The sequence below is a fragment of the Hylobates moloch genome, unplaced genomic scaffold, assembly GCF_009828535.3.
Source record: "Hylobates moloch isolate HMO894 unplaced genomic scaffold, HMol_V3 SCAFFOLD_13, whole genome shotgun sequence".
Classification (NCBI taxonomy): Eukaryota; Metazoa; Chordata; class Mammalia; order Primates; family Hylobatidae; genus Hylobates; species Hylobates moloch.
Genome location: NW_026652288.1, coordinates 50572617 through 50594503, shown reverse-complemented (window position 1 = coordinate 50594503; position 21887 = coordinate 50572617). Strand labels below are relative to the sequence as shown.

At 48.4% G+C, this 21887-nt stretch overlaps 1 long non-coding RNA gene across 1 annotated transcript; it reads right to left on the bottom strand.

Moving 5' to 3' along the window:
- Window positions 1-629: 629 nt before the first annotated feature.
- LOC131380944 (uncharacterized) lies at window positions 630-3587 on the bottom strand. Its single transcript, XR_009209256.1, has 3 exons — window positions 3374-3587; window positions 1855-1969; window positions 630-1078 (listed from the first exon to the last, which is right to left on the bottom strand). It is a non-coding gene; the product is annotated as an uncharacterized LOC131380944 (long non-coding RNA).
- Window positions 3588-21887: the final 18300 nt, after the last annotated feature.

Below are 21887 nucleotides of genomic sequence, written 5' to 3'. Positions count from 1 at the left end.
TTCACCTCCCCTCCTTAAGGCTCCCTGAGCTCTATTTACCCTTTTGTAACTCCATCCCTCCATAAGTACACAACTCTCCTAGCTGGTTTCCTAGAGGGCAGATACAGTGTTTCCAGTTGGCCCTCTGCAGATATCTGTGAACAAGTCTCTCCTAGCCCCTACATATAAATATGTCTGTTCTGAGATAGACGGGCCTAAGTCCCAAGGTACACACATCACAAGATAATTACACCTTATATACATACAGATCTCTCTATAGAGTTATATTTGAAAGTGTCTATAACTCTAGAGAGAGATTGCAGCATGCACATATAGGACTATAATTATTTATGTCTATTTTTATAACTATGTAGCTATAAATAGATATGCCTATATATAGCGATAATAATATAGAAATATCTCCATAGCCATATATGACTCTAAGTGAATGCTCTAACTACTCTATTTCACAATCAATAAGTATATATCTCCTGATACATAATTCTAACAATATACATTTTTATCTATATAGCTGTTCAGAGATATAAATCTGTCAGGATATCAAATGTACATAAAGCCGGATGGTTGTAAGAGAGTCGTATATTTTCCCATATATAAATCTGCTCCTATAACTACAGTATATGCACAAATACAATGGAAATAATTATATTTCCCTCAAACATAAATCTGTAAATACAACCACAGCACATTTAGGTACAGTTAGACGTAGAGCAATATTTCCTAGACATCAGTCTGTCAATAGAGCCACCAGTGCCTCCAAACAGAGAATTATAGAGGGAGTTATAAATAAACTCTCCAGATGTGAACGGATCAGTAGAACTAGATGTAAACATGACTCCAAGCCGTTCTTTCTTCTTCTTCTTCTTCTTTGTAAGATATTACTGAAGCAAGCCCAGTCATATAACAGGGTGCAGAGATGTCTGGGTACTGGTATTTTTCCCCCCAAGGAGGGTCGGAGGTCGCTGGACTTTGGGAAACCGAGCAGGAGTGGGTAGGGGACAGTGCCCGCTCCCAACACAGCCCAGAAGCCCCTTCCGTCTGGCTCCTGGTGGCTGAGAGCTCGGGCAAGTGGAGAGGCCTAAGGGAGAAAAATGAAAAAGCAGAGTCTGGCTTGAGTCTGGCCTAAAACCCTCTCAACAGAGAAGCCCCGACCAGGCATCAGAGCGGAGAGAGCCCACGAGGCGCAGAGGCTGGGAGAAAGGGGCTGCAGGCCGGGCTGCGGAGGCCGAGCGGAGTCGCCAGCCGGCGCCTGACCGCCCGGCGCCCCATCGCCTGGGGCCGCTGCCTCGCCCGCCGGCGGCCTGGAACACAAAACCTAGGCCCTAGCCCTGCGCCCTGCGCCCTGCGCTCAGCGCTTCCACCGGTCTTATTTTATTGCTGCTTTGTCCTATTAGGTATCGCAGCGTCCTCCACCCGGTGTTGTTTTCAAATGCGAGGGCACCCAGGGCTTTCTGAATGCGTGTGTGTGTGTGTGTGTGTGTGCGCGCGCGCTGGCTTTAAATAAGTGACTCAGTGGATAGTGTATTTCTCTTTTCAGACCAAATGGGTCACCGGCTACTGAAAAAGAATCCAGACCTCTGAAAGAGTTTGTGACAAATCTTTTAGAAGTTCTCACGCTCATTTGTTACGATGATTTTCTCTTCTTTTTTCTCTTTTAAAAAAGTTGGCTAATTTGTGTTTCTATATTCCTCTTTAATTTTATTTTTATTGGGGGTACAATCGTTTTTAAAGGAAGGATTTCGTTATACCCGAAACTGTGGGGCGGCTTCCTCTCTAGCAAACTTATTATCTCTACGTCTGTGATTCCCATCTCCCCCAAGAAAACAAACTAATTAAATGACCAGAAAACTGTACCTGGAGAGAATAAGGTGGATGTTGCAGGATCCGGGACCGCGGTCTTTGCTTGCTTCATGAAAAATCGGCTAGTCTCCAAACTCGCAAAGGAAAATTCAAGGCGCTTCAACTCCTCCTTTTAAATTTTTTAATAAAGAGCCTAGAAAGGGAACTTTCCTTGGGCCTGCCGGAGCCCCAGCCTGGCTCTCCCCACTCCCCGGCGGCCATAAGTGTTTTTCTGCTTCCGTTGGGGTCCCCGGTCTTCCCGGGCATCTCTGAGCTCCTGCCGGATCAAGGCTGTGGTCATCGCCTCATTCATCTCTGCCCCTTGGCCTGAGCCTGCACATTTGGCCTCCTTCTTAAAACAGGGGCTCCTAGAGAGTCCCAAAAGCCATTAACCATCCCCATATGTGGGATCCCTTCCCTAGTCACACAAAGCAGAAGCCTGAGAAAAAAAAGCAATAAAGAGTGGCCTCCTGGCTCTCCTTCCCCTCTTCTGTCCCTTGTCTGGGAAAGGGGTTCCCACCCCCAGCCCCGCCAAGAGCATATTAAGAAGCTTTCTTCCTCCCTTCCTTTCCTATCTCCCCCTCAGATGCTGTGATCCTGACTCCTTCCTCTGTCTCCACCTCAAAATATTTCCTCTTGCATTTTATTGTTATCCTGTTATGGAGGGACTGTTAACTACTGTTTTATTATTATTATTCATTATTTGTTGTTATTATGATTGTTGTTAGAGATTTGTTTACCACCGTTCAGGGGACAGCAGCCTGGCCCAGGGGGAAGCCTGCCTCTCTCTCTCTCTCTGTCTCTCTCGCTCTCACACACACACACACACACACACACACACACACACACACACACACACCCTAACACAGTGCACACACTCACGCATATATGCTCACAAATGCCTGCTGTGTTCAGGCCCCTGCACAGCAATCCGAAGAGGCAGACATCCTACCCCAGCAAGCAAACAACACACTGCCCACGCACACCAGCATTCAGGCAGAACACCACCCCCAGACCAACGCCAAAACCCACACGCACCGAGCTTGCAAGGAAAGGAAAATACGTAAAGAATCCCTTCTCTCCCACAACCTGGAGGGGCGAGTCAGGCCTCTGTCTCTTCCCCCCAGTCGCTTTCGCTTTCTCTTTTTTTTTTTCTCCTTGTTTACAGCTTCAGAGAGCTCAAGGCCCATAAATCTTGAGGGGCCTACAGAGCGCAGAGCACATTTGTATGCATCGTTAGGACTCGCTAATACCTAAGCCCATTAAGGAGCGTGTATGCGCGTGGTTTCCGGTGTGTATTAACTTATAGTTAAATTCTGGAGGAGAGGGCATTGTGAATTAACATATACCAAATCCATCATGGGCTTTTGTCATATCAGATTAGTCAGTCATGGGTTTGGGGGAGCAACTTGCCTGGGTCGGGGTGTACCCACCCTTCAAACTTTGTGGAGCAGGCCCGGGGGTCTTGGGAAACACGAAGGCATTCCTATCCAGCCCCAGTCATTCGGATCCCCTAGGCCTAGCGGCTGCACACCTGCGAGATGGCGGAGGGACTGCAGACCCGGGTGCGGGAGGCCAGCGCCGGCGAAGAGAGGAGGGCGAGGGAGGCCCCTCCAGCGTCCTGCTGGGGTTGAGTTGGGGCGGCTCGGTCCGTGGCTGCTGGGTCGTCTGGTTTCCGCTTTCCGAAAGAAATGAGAGGAGAGGCAAGTGGAGGCGCTGAACTTTAATTAAACCGTACAGAAGACAGTGGGGGGAGGGAAAAAAAAAACGATCGCAGAAGGAGGAGGAGGCGGCCGAGAGATCGAGGAAAGGAAGTCCTGGCGGCTCGGGGGAACTTGGAGATATCTCCAAGGGGCTGAAAGCTGGAAGTTGTATGAAAGTGTTCCTTTCCCCCACCCCAGCTACTCCGCCCCAGTCGAAGAGGCTAATTCCGGCCCTCTTATTAAAACAAAGAAAGAAAAGGTAAAGAAAAAGAAAATCTAATTATGTGGCATGTTTCAGCCAGGTGTTCCTGGTTCCAATGACTCAGACCCTATTGGAGCTACGAGGATCTGGATAATTGGGCCTGCGTAGACAGAGATGAAGGATGCTATTTCTAAAAGGAGGAAGGCGAGAGGAAAGTCCATCTCTTGGGGTCTTGTAGAAAATGCCAAAGACAAAACAAGCTAAATTATTGTGTCCGTGTAGATCTATTTGCCTATTTACATACAGCAGGCTGTGGGGGTGGGGGGTGAGAGAAGGCCGGGAATAAACGACCAGGATGGAGCGGGCTGGCAGGAGAGAAAATGCGACCCCCGCCCTTTGCGGGAACAGCCAAGGGGCCTCCTCAGCTCGCAGCGCAGGCGGCCGCTCGGCGGGCCGGTCCGGGGCCGGGGCCGGGGGCCGGGGCCGGGGCCGGGCTGGGGGAGGCGGGGGCAGGAGGGGAGGCGGAGGCGGGCCCTCCCCGGGCGCTGTGAACTTTAGCTGGGCCGCCGCCTGTCAGCCCCAGAAAGCGTTAAAGGTGCAGCAGCCCGCGCCAGCCTCCGCAGCCGCCTTTGTACGCGTGATTTATGACTTCAATCTTGGTTCACCGAGAGTTCACACGGCTTTCGCTGCTGTTGAAGGTTAAAAGATGGTCTTCGCTTGACAAGTGGGACTATTGAAAATTCCTTCTTCTTCTTCTCCTTTTTTTTTTTATTTTAGAAGCGAAGAGCAGAGGCTCCGGAGAGAAAAAAATTGGGAGTGGGGGCGGGGGACAGGGGTTGCAGGTGGGCCAAAATGGTAGGTCAGGAAGGTTTGTCTTCCTATATTTAGGATTTTTTGTTGCTAGGATTTGCGTGCGTGTTGGGGAGAGAGTAGAGAATAAGAGGGAGCTAGGGAAGAGATGTAAAGATATCTCATATTTAGAGGCCAAACGAGTGGAAAAAAAAAAAAAAACTCGTGCTTCTACAGCTAATTATCCGGGTAACTTAGGTCACACCCCCTAACTGATGCTCCTCTAGAGACCAGAAATGGGCCAGGTAAGGGAGAGAGTTTGGATAAAGGGTAAGGTTTGTGTGCTTCTCACTGGGTGTACTTGATCATCCACCTTACCCGGGTAACTACTTTTTTTTTTGGAAATGGAGTCCAGCTCTGTTTCCCAGGCTGGAGTGTTGTGGCACCATCATAGTTCACTGAAGCCTCAAACTCCTGGGCTCAAGTAGTCCTCCCACCTTAGCCTCTTAAGTATGTGAGACTGCAGGCATGTGCCACACTGCCAGGCTGGGTAGCTGCTTTTCAATGTGCTTCTGCACCCACAGATCTGGACAAGGGTATTTTTAGGCCCCAGTCTTTCAACTCTCTTCATCCTGTAGGTTTAGCCTGCCATTTACATTTGAGGCACATGAAGAGGCTAATGGGAAGGAAATCTACAGAACTGGAATTGGAAGTCCTTTTGAATCCCGAATCCCCTTGGTCTAAGAGCCAGTCTCTCTTCTTTCTAGCATTTTGAAAAAGGTCGTGCCACAGCAGAGATGGTGGTCAAAGACCTCCTAAAGACCAGGATCTAAGGCCCCTTTTTGATCTAAGGCTCTGAGTAATTGGAGAGACAAAACTCACTCTTTCTTTGTAGATTTGGGGAGAGAGAGAGAGAGAGAGAGAGAATGAGGAGATACCTTGAAGCTGAGGGTCTGCTTGGCTCTTTGAGGTTTTTTTTAAGATATGTTTTTAAAATTTTTTCTGGAATGGGAATTTGGGATTGTGTGCACTGGGAAGGGGAACAGCAGAGAGCTGGGTCTGGAGTTGAGTGTGCCTCCCTAGCCCTATTTAGGCCCCATCTCCATTATCGATGCTAGGTAAATTTCTTCTTAAGAGATAGAGCCAGCCCCTCAAATCCAGATCTGGGAACCAAAGGCATCCAAGCTAGAAGGGGCATTCCCTGCTTCCTTTCCACATAGAGTTAGAGAGGTGTTTTCCCACCATGTGAGGAGTTAGATAAGAGAAGGAGAAGAGCCAGAAAAATGTCCACATCTCGCCGGGACACTTAGCACCAGGCCCTCCTACAGGGGACCTCGTATGTAAATAGCAGAATGGGGAGCAAAGAACAGAGAGACCCCAGAAATCCAGAGTCCAGGCTCTGAGGTCACTTTGGCAGGAATGGTCCTCTGGCTTTAGGAAGAACAGAGGGGCAATATGGCACTGTTTAGAAGCTCAGGGGGTGGTAGCTGTTAGGAGGAATCAGCCAAGGAAGCTAATGAATCTCTTCCAGGTTCTGGTTGGGAAGCAGAGGAGTGAACTTAACAGCCTCTGGAAGTAATGTCTGTACTGAAGTCCCCTTCCCACCCTTTCTGACTGTGTTCCTCCCTGGGAAATAATTCCAGTGGGCTTGTGCTTATCTGCAAGTCTGGGGTAATTATGAATTATTAATTCATCATTAAGCCTTAATTGTGACCGTTGCTTTCCAGTGGACCCATTTATCTGCTTCTTTGTGAGGCAGAGGGCAGCCTCTGTTAGCCCTTGGCTTCTGTAACAGGCAAACTGAGGCCAGCCCCTCTTGAAGGCAGTCCTTGAACTCTGCCCTAGGTGGGATGGTTGCCTCATTACCAGTCAAGTCATGTTGCACCTCAGAGTGTTTGTGCGATACAGCCACCTCCCACAAACTTCAGATTTCAAAGTGCTTTATAGGCTCCTGGAGAGATAGAGTAGGGGATTGGGAGTGAGACTCCAACAGGGGAAGAAACTTGGCCAAGCTGTGTGTGGAGACAGGAATTAAGGCCAGGTGGGAGGACTCCCAGGCACAGTACCTAAGCAATCTGGGATCAGGAATGGGCATTTTGCCTTCCTTACCCTAAGGAGATGCTAGCCTCCCTCAACTCTCTGGGGACCACTGAACACACATCTGGCCCCTTTTCCTGACCTCTCTTTCCCCCACCAGCCTCTCAATCGAGAGGCATGGGTTTCAAGACACATCATCCCCTCAGATGGCTAGCGGTGGGAAAGTCGGATCTGCCAGTTGTTTCACATCTGTGAGAGGCCTGGAGAGGGAGAAAATTGCTCCTATCCCATGAGGTAATTGCCATCTAAATCCCTGCTATAAGCTCACCTCCCCCAGCACTGAAACAATTCTCTTCATCCTCTTTTTCCCCTCTTCTTCCCTCTGGAACTACAGGCAGGGAGATTGAGGGCAGGAGAGGCAGCTCCCAACAGCTGTACCTAGAGGAAGAGAGAGAAGTAGGAAATGAGGGGAGAGTGGCTTAAACCTGTTATTTCCCACAAGTTTTATCTCCATTCTTCAAACCCAGGTCAACACCCTGAAACCAGGGCCATGGGAAGCCCTCTCTCCTTGTTCCCCCAACTCTCTCTCTCTCACAGAAAAGGAGCCCTGTGTCTCTCCCTGAGGCCAAGGGGCTGCTCTAAAAACTGCTCTAAGAACACTACCACTTTCTACAGGACACCTGAGGTCCCAGCCCCCATGTGTCTCTCAGTGCCTGTCTGGTCCAGAGGGAGCCAGTGGCTCTTGCCAGCATATCACCATTTTGTGCCCCACCAGGGGGTGGTCCATGGAGTCATCTCAACTTTCAGCCCAGACCTCACTCACTCTTTCCCCAAGCCACGCCAACATTCCTTGGTCTCTCCCAAGCCAGGAGGCAGGCAGGAAGCCCATCCAGAGGGTCCCCTGGAACTGGCTAATATAGTTTAATTTACTGTTTGGTGGTAAATAAAGATAACTTGGGAAAAAAGGGAAGGAGCAACTGTGCCTGGCGTCCTTCTCAGCCACCCCTCCCCTGGACATTGGCTTTCTCCATGAAACAGTGCACTGTTGTTCTTGGACAACCATTCTCCACCATCTTCGTTGGAAGGGCTTGAGTTTCACCCTCCATTCACCCCCATTAATCACCCCAGCAGCTAAACATCACCCAGCCCCCTCTGGCCCTTTCTCTTCTTGCCCTTAGTATTCATGGCGGAGCATTCCTCACTGCTGCACGCTCACAAAGACCCCTCCTCTGACACGAGGTCCCTCCCACTCCCCAACCACCCAGTCCACGATGGGCACTGCTCACTGTTCTGGATGTTCCAACTGCCAGCGCCCATTCCTGGACCCCGTTCCCCCACTCCCCAGCTATCTCCATAGCCACTGCCCCCTTCCCATGCACGTGTCAGCTTACCACACCCTCCTTCAGGTACCTCCTCTTAGCCCAACAAACCCTCTTCAGTCTTTCCCAGCCACCATTCTGCCCTCCATGCCCTATGCATGTGTAGCCCCTGTCTGCTTCCCTATACTTCTCCTTGCTTCTCTCTTCTTTCCCTCCCCAAGACATTCCGTAGGCACTTCATATGGCGGACCTGAAGCCCTTCCCTTCTGGCCTTGAGAAACTGAGAGGCAGTGTACCACAGTGGTTAAAAGCATGAGTTTGTGATTCAAGTCCCTGATCTGACACCTGCTAGTTGTACAAACTTGGGCAAATTACTTAACCTCTCTGAGCCATCCATAAAATAGACATACTCACTGACCTTATAGAGTTGTTCTGTAGATCAGATTAAATTTTATTTGCATAGATCCAAGCATTCAGCAGGGGCTTGATAAATGGTAGTTATTGTGTTACAAGCTTCTTGTGAAGAAAGAGAGATGTTCTTCAGATTCTAAAAAGTGAAGGAATTGCCTCCTCCAGCACCAGAGAGGGAGGGATAAAAATTACACAGTCTTGCAGATAAGCAGGGCCCATTTACCTGGCAGTGATACTCTTCTATTAGCTCTAGAGGGTCTCAACTTTCGCTACACATTGGAACCCCCTGGCGAGTTTCTTTGTTCGTTTTTGTTTTTGAGATGGCGTCTTGCTCTTGTCGCCAAGGCTGGAGTGCGGTGGCACATCTCGGCTCACTACAACCTCTGCCTCCTGGGTTCAAGCAATTATCCCTGCCTCAGCCTCCCGAGTAGCTGGGATTACAGGTGCTTGCCACCATGCCCGGCTAATTTTTGTATTTTTAATAGAGACGGGGTTTCACCATGTTTGCCAGGCTGGTCTCGAACTCCTTACCTCAGGTGATCCACCCGCCTCGGCCTCCCAACGTGCTGGGATTACAGGTGTGAGCCACCATGCCCGGCCACAAGTTTTTTAAAATACTGATGCCTGGGTCCCACCTCCAGAGAATCCAATTTGGTTGGCCTGTAGTAGGGCCTGGGCATCTGGAATTTTAAAACTCCCCAGGTTGCTAATGTGTAGCCAGAGGTTGAGATGCAGGCCCTAGGAAATGATACAAGAGATAAGGGGAGGGCTGACACTTCTGCCAGAGCAAGGGAGGGGAGGGATACTCAGCTGAGAGCTGCTTCTCAAACTTGGACATCCCCTCGCCAGTGGCACTGCTTCAGTCGGGGAGGTTTTCACTTAGAATTAGCTTCTCTTGAGATCCCAGAACTTCAGAAGCTCTCACCCTTTTCATTTCCTATAGCTATTAGAATTTAGAAAGGGGCCACCCCAAGAGGAGACAGAGGAATCGACAAATTGACTTCTAGGAGGCTCATATCAGAAAAGCATATGGTCCCCAGACCACCAGCGATAGAAGCAGAGGCAGATACCGCCAGTAGTGGGAAAATTTGTAGTTACATAGTAAATGGAGTTTCTACCTGGTTGCTACAATAATAGGCCAAGCAATTAGGATACAAGTTTCCAGGATCTTTTCCTATATTTCCAAAAAGATAAATCACCCCTAGGAACAGAATCTGCATATTGTAATTAACTGATAAATATTTCATGCCTGATTCAAACTTTCTCGTCTTCTATTTAATGGCCACAGACTTGAGCACAGAGGAAACAGGAGTGAGGAGAGTGGGGGCTGGCTGTAAGGAGGAGGTTCTACCTTGGCTTCAGGGAGGGAGAAACTGTCTTAGTTAATTATTTACTGTCCTGTTCTTTTAAGAAAACATTGCTCACCTGGAGAAAATCAGGTCCCAGGTGGTAAAGGGTGTGACTTGGGCTTGTTGGCCTCAGCCCTGACCTCCCCCAGGAGAGGCCAGTTTTTGGTGACCCTGGGGATGCTGGGAGCTCCAGGCTTTGGAGTCAAGGGCCCAGTGTTTGAACACGAGCTCTGTTCTGTCACTTATTAACTGGATGGCTTTAGGTAATTTACCTAATTTATGTGAAACTCAGTTTCTTCATCTGTAAAACAGACATAATTTTTACCTTGTAGGGTGGCCTATGCTCAGTTGGCTCTCAATGCATGATAACTATTATTATCAACAGTAACAATGAATAATTAATAGCCCATTGGATTGTACCCTTTCCCTTCCTCAACCCTGCCCCAATGTATAGGGCACCTAAACTACTGAATGCTTACTGTGAGTATGGTGAGTGCCTTAGCTCAATTAATCAACATAATTCTTTGAAGGGAATATCTTATTATCCCTACTTATCTGTGTTTTGCAAATGAGGGAACAGGGTGTGTATAAGTTAAATACCTTGCCAGGTGTCACACAACTAAGTGGTTAAGAGCACAGGCTCTGCAGTCTGACTGTGTAGTTTCAAATTTGGGCTCTGCCACTTAATAATAGACTCTCCTTGACTTACGATGAGGCTGTGTCCCGATAAAGCTGTAGTCAGTTGAGAATATTGTAAGGTGGATATGCATTTCATACACCTAACCCACCAAACATCATAGCTCAGCCTTGCTTACCTTAAAGTGCTCAGGACACTTTCATCAGCCTACAGTTGGGCAAGATCATCTAGCACAAAGCCTATTTTATAATAAATTGTTGAACATCTCATGTATTCAACATGAGATATTTATTCATCTCATGTATTCAACATGAGATTCGACATGTTATAATATACTGTATGGAAAGTGAAAAACAGAATGGTTGTATGAGTATTAGAAGTACAGTATCTAATGAATGCATATCACTTCAGCATCATCATAAACCTGAGAAATTGTAAGTCAAACCATCATAAGTCGAGGACCGTCTGTAATCACTGCAGGATGGAACATAAACTACTTAACCTCGCTAAGCCTCAGTTTCTTCATCTGTAAATTGGGGATATGAATGGTACCTACCTGGAAGGTAGTTGTGAGAATTAAGTGAGAAATGTGTGTATAGTGCCTGTCTCAGTCCTGGCACGTGGTAAGTGCCTAGTAAATGTGAGTTGTCAGTACCATCATCATACTACCAGCAACTCAGGGCCATGGCGTCTCCTGCTCTTTGGTGGTGTTTGGGAGGTGAGTGAGTATGACGGTCCTCCAAAGGTCACAGAGCTGCTCTTTTAACTCCTCCTGACAGACATACACACTTCAGTATCTAGGACTTGGGAAAAAGGACACTAAGCAGATTATGACTCCATTTCGGGAATTAAATCAAAACTCAAGACTAACTCAATTTGGCTTCTGATGAGAGGGAAAGGTTAAAACGGAGTGAGGAGGCAGCTGGGTGTGCGTTCAGAATTGTAATTGGTTCTGGATCCCACTTCTGAGCCCCTCCACAGGGCCAGGCTCAAGGAGTATCCCCCAGGGGTGGAGAAGTGAAGGAGCCTTAGAACCCTGTGTTATCTGAATGTGGGTGAGGTGGGGAGAACATGGTCAAGGAGTTGGGAAATTATCCAGAAACATTTTCCAAAGGGAGATCTTCCCGCATACCACCTCAGCCTGGCCCTGGATTGCAGGGGAACCCCAGAACGGATGGGGTCTGGGGGCTTAAGACAGGTAGGTGGCCTCAGAAGAGGGGAGAAAAAGTCCTGCTGGAGACAGTCGCCTCCCTGGAGAAGTACCTGGGGTAGTGTTCTCTTTAAAGACGTCTAAGCAGTACTGGTATGCTAAAAACATTGTGTGTATGTGTATAAACGTATATTCTGTGTGTGAGTAGCCACTCAGCTCTTACTCAGCTTCGCACATTTAGCCCAGATTATTCTGAGCATTGTAAACTAAAAGTGAAATTCGGTTTCTACTTAAGAGACAGCGTCATTTTCCTCAGTATTATCTCCCGTGCCCCCAACACTCCACCAGGCTTTAAAGGCCATTATACAGAAGGGAGAACTGAGACTCCAGGAGATGGGTGGCTTGTTCAGAATCACAGAAGCAGCGTGGATCCAAGGAGGGATCTGTTCCCAAACAGAAACCGGTGTCTTGGGAGAGAGAGAGCAGAGGAAGTCCCCACCTCTGCCCTAACCTGAGGCTTTGAGCCTCCCGCAAAGCCGAGTGAGTTGAGAGCGCCCAAAAGGCAGACGCTGCGGAGGGAGGGACTCCCGGGCTCGCCAAACAGCGGGGCCTCGGGCAAGAGCGTCGCCAGCGCGTCCTCATTCTGCGATTACTGTCAGGGGACCATCCATCAGCGCCGCCCGGGACGCTGGGCCAGACTGCCCGCCGCCCGCCCGGGTCTCTCCAGATCGCATTAGCGTGGGGCGAGGGCGCAGTGCGGCACCGGCTGCTGAGGGAGAGGCGTGGCGGGGAGGGGGAGGGGGGGACGAGGACATCGCGGTGGGGCCACTGCAGGGGCAGGGGAGAGGCTGCTTTAGGACCCTCCTCCTTTTCTTCCAATCTCCCGCCTCTGGGATCTAAGGTGGATGAAAGGGGCACTAGAATGGGTGGCTTTTGGGGGGCAGGGGGCGCAGAACACAGAAGGCATCAGGGAAGAGTAGTGATGGGGGCAGTTACCAGAAGCAGAGAGGAAGAAATACCTGTAAAGGGGAAAGCCAGAGAAATTGTCTGGGGAGGGGAGAGACTGAAAACGGGGTGCAGAGATTGGGGGTTAGTGGAAGAAGAAGACTTAAAGGGAAAGGAAAAGAGAAGCTGTAGAGGGAAAGAGAATTGGAAAGGAGTTGACGAGAGAGCAGGGAAATAGGAAACCACAGATCGTCAGGGCCTGACAAAACCTTAGAGACAATCTACGGCAGCCCCTCATTCTACAGATGAAGAAATGGAGGCCCAGAGAGGGGAATCCCTTCTCCAAAGACCCACCCCACCTGCTGGCTGGGCAGGCTCTTGACCCCAGGCTCATTCATTCAACCCATGTGTTTTGAGCATCTGTTGTGTGCTGGGCACTGATCTGCCGAGATGATGCAGGATCAGCTCCTGCCCTCCAGAAGCTACAGTCTTTCCTCAGGGGGTTGGAGGGACTGAGCATCCAGGAAGCTCCCTCACCCCCAGCCAGGAGGGACTCCCTGAGCCCCACCTCTCCTGGCCACTGAACCTTCCTTGCCCTCTGCTGTTCTGCTTATCTCCTCATGGAGGGTGGTAGTTCCCTGGAAGATCGTCCCTCTCCACTTTCCTGGGGACTCCCCAGGCATGGAGACAGGTACTTGACAGTTTGGCCAACTTGTTCTATCTCCCACAGCCAACAGGGTAGGCCTAAAAGCAAAGCCCATATTCCTTGCTGGGTTTCTCTTCTGGGCATGGACAAATCCCACAGGTTGCTCTGAAATCCAATTGAGCTGTGGTAAGGAGGATTGAGGCTGGACATGAAGAAGTACTTCCAGGTCCCACAGTCTGGGACCATTTTCTTGCTGGGGCTTTAGAGTAGCTGTCCTTCCGTGAGCACAGTGTTGGCACCGTCTTCCAGGGAAGGACTTGTCCTCCTCAGTCTCCAGTTAGCCTTGTGCGAGGCATTATGCTGGGAATGTTGGCGTTCCAGATACCTGGTCTCTGACCATGGGGTTTCTGCTCTAGACATGGGTGAACTGACATCTCCCTGGCGTCCTCCCAGTCACTGCCAGCTCTGCAACATCGTGGAATCCCTGAGTCCTTCACAACTCCCAGATCATCTCATCCTTCCTCCTTGCTCTGGGAAGACCATGTCTGAGTAGTTCAAACTAACCTCCCACCTTAAACCCAGTCCTTGACAGCCAGAAGTACCTCCTTAGTCTGGACTTGACCTTCCTTGCTGCCATGGTTCATCAGCAATGACCAGGGCTGAAGCAGCACGTTTTTTCTACAAACACCCCTCCCTCCCTGTGATGCTCACCCAATCCTCGGTGGTCAGGCAGGGAGTGGGGACAGCTTCCTGCCAAGAGCTCTGGAAGGCAGCTCTGCCTCCTCTGCCTGAAGCAAGCTCCTGTATACTCTGAGATGATGGTGTTCATTTTAAAGAAGGGACCATCTTTCCTCCACAGCCCAGCTTACATTTGGAGGGAGACAAATGTGAGTTTCCAATCCCAGAATCTTATCCACTGTACCAATCTCCATGGATGCATGGGATTCAGGAAAGGAGAGAAATGAGCACAGTGAGGACATGAATAGATTCCATTTCCTACCCCTTGTTCCAGCCTAACTCCCAGGGAAAGGCCCACACAGGGCAACAGAGGTGGACGTTGTGAAAATTCCAGACTAAAGACCAACAATAACCCTACAGACAGATTTCAGCATTATTCCTTCGTGTAGGCAAAGTGGTGCCTAGGGATCTAACCAAATGAAAAAGCCTGGGAAATAGGCTATTTCTGCACCCCCTGACCCTTCTTGCAGAGCAGGATATCAGCTTCAGCCCAGGAGCAGTGCTAGAAGTTGAGAGGTTTGGAGTAGACTGTGCAGCAGTTCCTCCAAGGGCATGCCAGATGAGGGGGTTGGAGCACCCAACCCAGAACAGCATCTAAGGAAGGAGGCCTTGGCAGTAACTCTCTATGTCTCTGTATTAACTTCACATACATTGTCTTGTGTGATCCTCAGTGCCAGGTTCAGCACCAGGCACAGCATACATGCTTGCTGTACAAATGGATAAGTGAAGAGCCATGGGAGGAAGGTCAGGATCCTCAATTATAGATGAAGAAAGAGATGCACAGAAAGGTTAAATGACTTGCTCAAGGCCACATATCTCATCAGAGACAGGGCCAAATTTCAGTGGAGAGCCACTTTAGTGGTAGAGGGTGGGAGGGAGGAGGGAGGCAGGAAGGGAGGGAATGAGCCATCAGACACCACACCAGGGGGAGAGGAAAGCTGTCATCTCTTTCTCTTTACGAAAAGAAATTACTTCCTGGGAAAGATGGCATTTGAGACCATACGGTTTTAAAAATAACCCATTGAAGGTTGATTTGCAGCATATGCAAAGTTCTGCCAAAAACATGGAGAGGTCAATGAGTAGATGGGGCCATTGAGGATCAGAAAAGAAAGACAACACTGAGAGTCTGGACACCTAAGCCCCAGAATTTTGCTAGTCTTAAAGCTGGGTGACATCAGGCCAGCCACACCCCTCTCTGAGCCTCCGGAGAATGGAGATGCCAGATGAGGAGGAGGGTACACATGGGCAAGAAGAGGCAGGTCATTGCCTTCAGGGTAGCAATTGGAGGCATCAAGTTCCCACTTCCCTAGACCTATTCTTTGTTGTTATTATTGTTGTTGCTTTCATCTGATTTTAATTGTTTTATATTTTTTTGAATAGGAAATTCATGTACATGGTTCAAAACTCAAAAGGCACCAAAAGTTATATAGTGACAAGTAAGTCTCCCTGGAACCTCAGAACTCCCAGGCCACCTATGTCCTCACTCCATTATAACTGCAGTAACGACTGAATTGTATAACCTCCAAGGGTATTTTCTGCTTCTTGTGGCTTGTACCCTGAGGCCACCACAAAGCTGAGTTGAGCACTGATATTCTGAGGAGAGGTGGTACACATGTTTTGGCCCCTGGACTGGTGGGGCCTTGGAATACTAAATACTCTCAGTTTCCACTCTGAGAAGATGCAGAAACGTGAGGTCAGGAGAGAGGATATATCTGCATGCTTAGAAGCTCAGAAGCCTCGCAGGTGAGAGAATGGAGTTGGGAGCCAGGCAGAGGCAGGAACCCTCTCTGGGGCTCTAGTACCACATTCCCACTCCAGAGCCTCACAGTGCCCTCTGGGTTAGCCTGGCTCAGGTGTGCACCCAGTTAGGTCCTGCTCAAGTTTTCCAGAGGACAAGGCCCGGTGCTTCCCCTCCACCACCTGTCACATTGTTGGGAGGCCTTTCTTGATGTCTCACTCTAGTTCCTTCGACTTTAGGTGCAGCCTATGGCTTTTTATTCTGCCCTCAGTGGAGATGGAACATGCTCTTGGAGATGATAGCTTCCAGTGACCCAGGCTCTTCCTCCCACTTGCATACACAATTTTCCTTCAGGCCCTCTAATTCCACCTCAGTCTTTTTTCCAGACTTAGAAGACACATGCCTGTTCTTTCAGCTACCCTCCCCCACCTGATTCCCAGTCTGCCTCCATTCCCAACCACCTCATTCTTGCCCTGCACATCCCTTTGGTATTATCCCCAAGTATGCTTTGGTCATGAAGATGGTAAAATCCCAACCTAAAGCCAAGTCCTCCACCAGATTCCGGAGGTAAATCCAGCCTAGTCTCTTTGTTAACTGAATCTCTCCATTTTGGGTGATGCCCTAGCCTGACTCTTGAACTTGTGCCCAACACTCTGACTCTCAGATCCTCACACATGGCCTGTTGTGAAATAAGGCACAAGTTCACCCCAAGCTGGGATGGCCTCCCCACTGTTCTCTTCTCCAAACTATCCCCTGGTGAACCTCATGCTTTGCATTTACTCACTAAGCAATTACTATTGAGCAGTATTCCAAGTTCTTAGAATGCATTGGTGATCAAAACAGAGAAAGACCCCCGCCTGTGTGGAGTTTACATTCTAGCAGAGAGAGACAGATAATGAACAATATTCTTACTAAATAAGTAAATTATATCATATGTTAGAAAATGATAATCGTTACAGAAAAGGAATAGATCAAGTACAGAGGGATCAGCATGGAGGGGAAATCTGAGGTTTTCAGTATGGTTGTCAAGGAGAGATCACTGAGAATATGCTATTTGAACAAAGACTTAGAGGTGAGAGAGGAAGTAAGCCCCACAGACATCTTGGCAAGAGTATTCCAAGGAGGGGGAATGGCTGGTGCTAAGGCCCTGAGGCAGGAACATGGCTGGCAAGTCTGTGGGAGTGAGGAAGAGTGGGAGGAGATGGCATCAGAGAGGTAAGGAGGGAACAGATGACGTTTGGCCTCGTAAGTCAGCTTAAGGACTTTGCTTTTTACTCTGAGTGAAGTAGAGAGGAAAGACATGATTGGACTTCAGGGTTTTGTTTTGTTTTGTTTTGTTTTGTCTTGAGAGAGAGTCTCACTCTGTCACCCAAGCTAGAGTGCAGTGGCATAATCTCGACTCACTGCAACTTCTGCCACCCAGGTTCAAGTGATTCTTATGCCTCAGCCTCCCAAGTACCTGGGATTACAGGCACCTGCCACCGTGCCCATCTAATTTTTGTAGTTTTAGTACAGACAGGGTTTCACCATCTTGGCCAGGCTGGTCTTGAACTCCTGACCTCTTGATCCACCCACCTTGGCCTCCCAAAGTGCTGGGATTACAGTCGTGAGCCACTGTACCCGGCCTGGACTTCAGTTTTTAAATAGTCTTTTTGTCTTTTGTGTTGAGAATAGATCACAGGGGGCCAAGGGAAGATGCAGGGAGACTTGTTGAAAGGTCATTGCACTAATCCAAGTGAGAAATGTGTGGCTTGGACCAGAATGGCAGCAGTGCATGTGGTGAGAAAGGTCCAAATTCTGGATTTGGTGACAGTTTCCTGTTCCTTGGCTTCCATCCTTTTGCTCTCTTTACTTCCTCTCTTCTTTTCTAGGTTGTATGTTTTCTCTCTTCTTGAAGACTGAGAGCTCTCTGTGGGTGGGGCTCAATCTCTGCTCCTGGGATCCAGGGCAGGACCCCAGGCAAAGGGCAGACAGGCCCCGTGCTGCCTGGGAACAGGCTGACAAGCCACACAGCTTCACAGCCCTCCTCAGTTATAGGGTCCCTGAGCCAAGGGGAAGAGGCTGCTGTTTCTAAAGAGGATGTGATGGACAGTTATTGAAGGCGCTCAGCTGGGGGCTCCACTCTAGTCTTAATGTGAGCCGCCCTCGAGGAAATCATAACCAGCTCTTAAAAACATGTTAAGACCAAAGCTGGTGTGTGTGTTTGAGCAGAGCTTCAGACAGCTACTTAACACTGGGGGCCTCTGGGCTTTTGATTCCTCCACTCCTAGCCTGCCATCTCCCCACAGCTGGCTGGTGCTTATCAGCCAAGACGTTGTTTAAATCACACTCATTTCCTATAAACATTTCACTTGAAATGCCATCCTCTGCTCCAGAAATTCATCTATCACCAGCCTAGGGGTGTAGTTGAGGAGCCTTGGGGTGATCGCTCCCCATCTCTACCCCTGCCCCCAGTCACCCCTCCTCCCATGACCCATATTCTCAGATTTCACGCCGTAAGAACTACTTCCCCTCGGTGTAACAGGGCACTTAGTGCCAGAATTATTTATAACATTGAGATGGCAACGGGGCAATGGGGAGCAGCCCAGCCCATGGACACTTTCTCTTTGAAAGCTCGATCAATGGACCTAGATCACTGTTTACTACTTGGTGTCTTGGCCTCTGCCGTGTTTCCTGCTGGCTTTGGGGGATGGGGAAACAGGGGTCTGGACCAGGTCAAGGCTGTCCTCAGAGTTTAAGATGCTTATAAGCCAGGCCTCCAATAAAGTTATACCTTCACTGTACCTCTATTCCTTGGCCAGGCATTTCCCTGCCTCAGGTGAGCTCTCTTCTTGGAAATGAACCATTCTTGGGGCTTTTTCTCAAACAGGAGCCCTCTGCCTCCCCCAGGAAAGCTGGCATTATGTCCCTACCACAGTGGCAGAGCTAGGACTTGAGCTGAGGAAGTCATCTGATATGGATCAGAATGGGGATGTGGAAGATTCCGGGAGTTCTTCCGAGGAAGGACTTGAATTGGCCCCACCCAGTCTGGAGTGGAGGTAGAGGGATGGATGAATCCACTTCTTAAGGACTGAAAACCTTTTTACCATCCTCTTCCTCCCCAGACATAGCCAATTACTCGTTGTCCTAATTTGAAGTCTCTGTTGTCTGGACTGGAGGATTTTTACCCATTTTCCAGCCCCTCTCCTGGTCTCATTTATTTGGGCGGTGTCACATTAAAGGCATTGCCAGACTTCCTAGTCCTTCCCAAAGGCCTGACCCAACTCCTTGCCAAATGGTGAAGCACCTCTGCCTCCTTCCCTCTACACCTGTGGACCTACCACACTGGGGAACTCCTAGGTGAGTTCCAGAGAAAGCCCAGGTGAGAGACTATGAGCCAGTCGGAAGGGATCAGGGTAGAACCCAAGTTGGGACAGGCAGGGGAGGCAGTCCCAGTCTTTAGGGGGGGCCAAGTAATTCCCCTTTACAAGCCAAATGAAGAAAAAAATTTCTAAGGGGAGCATATGACTCCATAAAATAAAGGGACATAATTGGGAGCGATATCTAATTTATCTATTGAATGCCTCCTACGTACTCTTTTATCACTTAGATGGACAGAATATAATTGGTGTGCTGAACGCCATCAATCTCAGGGCCTGGGCTTCCTGTGCTGGCTACACCTATTACTGTCAGATTATGACACTGTAATACCAAGATCAATGACATTTTAAATGTGCTCCAGTTATGGGCAATTGCTGACAATAAAAACAGTGACAAATTGATGAAACTTGGGCAGCAATGATCTGGTGTCAAAAATAAACCATAAATAATCTGATTTCCAAACTGAGAGAGGTGCCTGGGACACCAGCTTAGGGGGGAAAGGCCCAGCGAGAAGAGAACCTATCCTGCCCACATGATCTTGGCCACTCAGGAAGCCACCTGCTCTGGAAAACTCCCTCTAGGCTGACCTGCAAGGCCCCAGCAGGAAGATGGAGAGGTGGTCTTTGGTTAAGGCTTGGGTTCCCTTTAGAGAGAATCGTCATCACTGAGACTCTGGGAAGTGTCTGTGTGTGGCTGCCAAGGTAGGGGCCACACAAACTCACTGAGATACTGGTGGGTGGTCTTTCATGTCCTGCCCACACTGAGGAATTAGGGCAGACTGGTTGAGTCATAGAATCACACTTAGCCAATGTTAAAGCTAAAAGAGACCTTGAGAGTCTCTCTTCATGGAGGGTCAGGCTCTGTCCTCCAAACTGGCTCAACAGAGGGACCTGGATCTTCCCTAACTCTGCTTCGACTTGCCCCAGGCATTATTTCCCCAGGCTAATCCCCTTCCCCACCCATTGCAGGGAACTCCAGGCCTTCAATCAGCAGAACTATATTTGGCCCATTAAGGTGGGCCTTCTCCAGCTCCTTTTTTTTTTTTTTTTTTTTTTTTTTTTCAGATGGAGCCTTGCTCTGTCGCCCAGGCTGGAGTGCAGTGACACAATCTCTGCTCACTGCAAGCTCCGCCGCCCGGGTTCAGGCCATTCTCCTGCCTCGACCTCCCGAGTAGCTGGGACTACAGGCGCCTGCCACCACACCTGGCTACTTTTTTTGTTTTTAGTAGAGACGGGGTTTCTCCATGTTGGTTCAGGCTGGTCTCGAACTCCTGACCTCAGGTGATCTGCCCGCCTCAGCCTCCCAAAATGCTGGGATTACAGGCGTGAGCCACCATGCCTGGCCTCCAGCTCCTTATTTTTAAGGGATTACCTTAATTTGTGGTATTCCTTTCATACATTTTTCTCACTTTAATAATCACAATTTTAAAATATGAATACTTTAGTAGCATTACTAATACTACTTTATATAATAATACTTTAGTAGTATTGCTAATACTACTATTACAAGGATAACTACTATTGGGAAGCATTTATTGAGCAACTACTATATGTAAACTCTGTTCCAGGTGGTTCATGTGTATTATTTTTCATCCCCACAGCAGCCCTGTGAGGTGGGTATTGTTCTTCACATTTTAGAAGTGAGCAAACAGGCTTAGAGTTGTAGTGATGTGCCTAAGATGACACAGCTGATAAGCAGTGGAGCAAGAAAGGAGCCTGGGATGTGGCTCAACATTCATCTTTTTTCCATTGTCCCTTTCACAGATCTTTATAGTCCCATTTATAGATGGGGCTGAGGGCCTCCCTAAAGAACCTATAGCTAATCAAAGGCAGAGTTAGACCTAAGCCTAGCTTTTCTGACACTTCTCGTATTAGACCTGCATTGTATGTATTTTTTTTTTTTTTAAAGACTGGTCAAGTGCATTAGTGAGAAGGGGGAAGGAGCAGAACAAGGAGTTTGATTGGTAACTGACTGTGAACAATCAATTGAGATAAGGCACTACCTTCGGACCAGCCCCCACGCTCTTTCCAGATGCACCACAACAGTCCTTTCCCCAGGTCACCACCACTCACTCAGCCAGGGGCTTCAGCCTTAGCCTCTAAGAGTCAGCAGGAGGCCACAGTTGGCTTTAGAACCAAGCAGACAGGTGTTTGAATCCTCACTCTGCCACCTTACAGCTGTGTGGCCTTAGGCAGGTGGTTGTGAGAATTTAAATGGCATAAGCATATAAAAGCATTTGGCATAGAGTCTGGCACATAGTAGTGCTCACTAAATGTTAGTCATTAAAGATATAACCTGGGACAGTGGCAGCTAGTTTAACAAACCACCACACTCTGTAGCCCCTCTCACCTGGGTGCAAGTGCCCTAGGCCGCACTGCAGTAGCTGCACGCTGAGGGTGTCCCAGGATATATAAGAAGCCTCTCTGAGGGCCACAGAGGTTTTTTGATGGCAAATGGTTTAAAACATTTTTATATTAAGATGTATAAATATACTATGTTATAAAATGCAAAGTTTGCATCATTTTAGAGCCAAAACTTAAGGCCACAAAAGAATCTGCTATTTTCTTATTAATAAAAAATCCTATTTTTATATAATGCAAATAATGAAGTAACCTATTATTTAATTAAACATGTCTTTAAAAAAAAAAAGGAAATAATTGGTCCTTGCTAATGGCCCTTCAGGGCAAGCCCCCAGACTGCTGGGGTCCAAGTTTACCCTCCTGCCTCTAATATCAAAGGGACTTTGGCAGAAAAGTTTGAGAAACCCTGTCAGGGACAGAGCCTACACAAGGACCAGGAAATCTGACTTCTTCATTCTTTAAAAGAACAAAACAAATAACAACACTGTTTTTTCTACCCTCCTACTGTTTTACCTTCAAGTTTAGCATTAAGAACATGAAATGTTTTGTTTAAATTTATGATTCTTATTTCTGATTCCTTTCTGTTTAATAATTACTAGCTGAATCATTAATCATCAACCAAGTGAATGGTCACACTTTATAGAAGGCTACAAGGTGGAACACA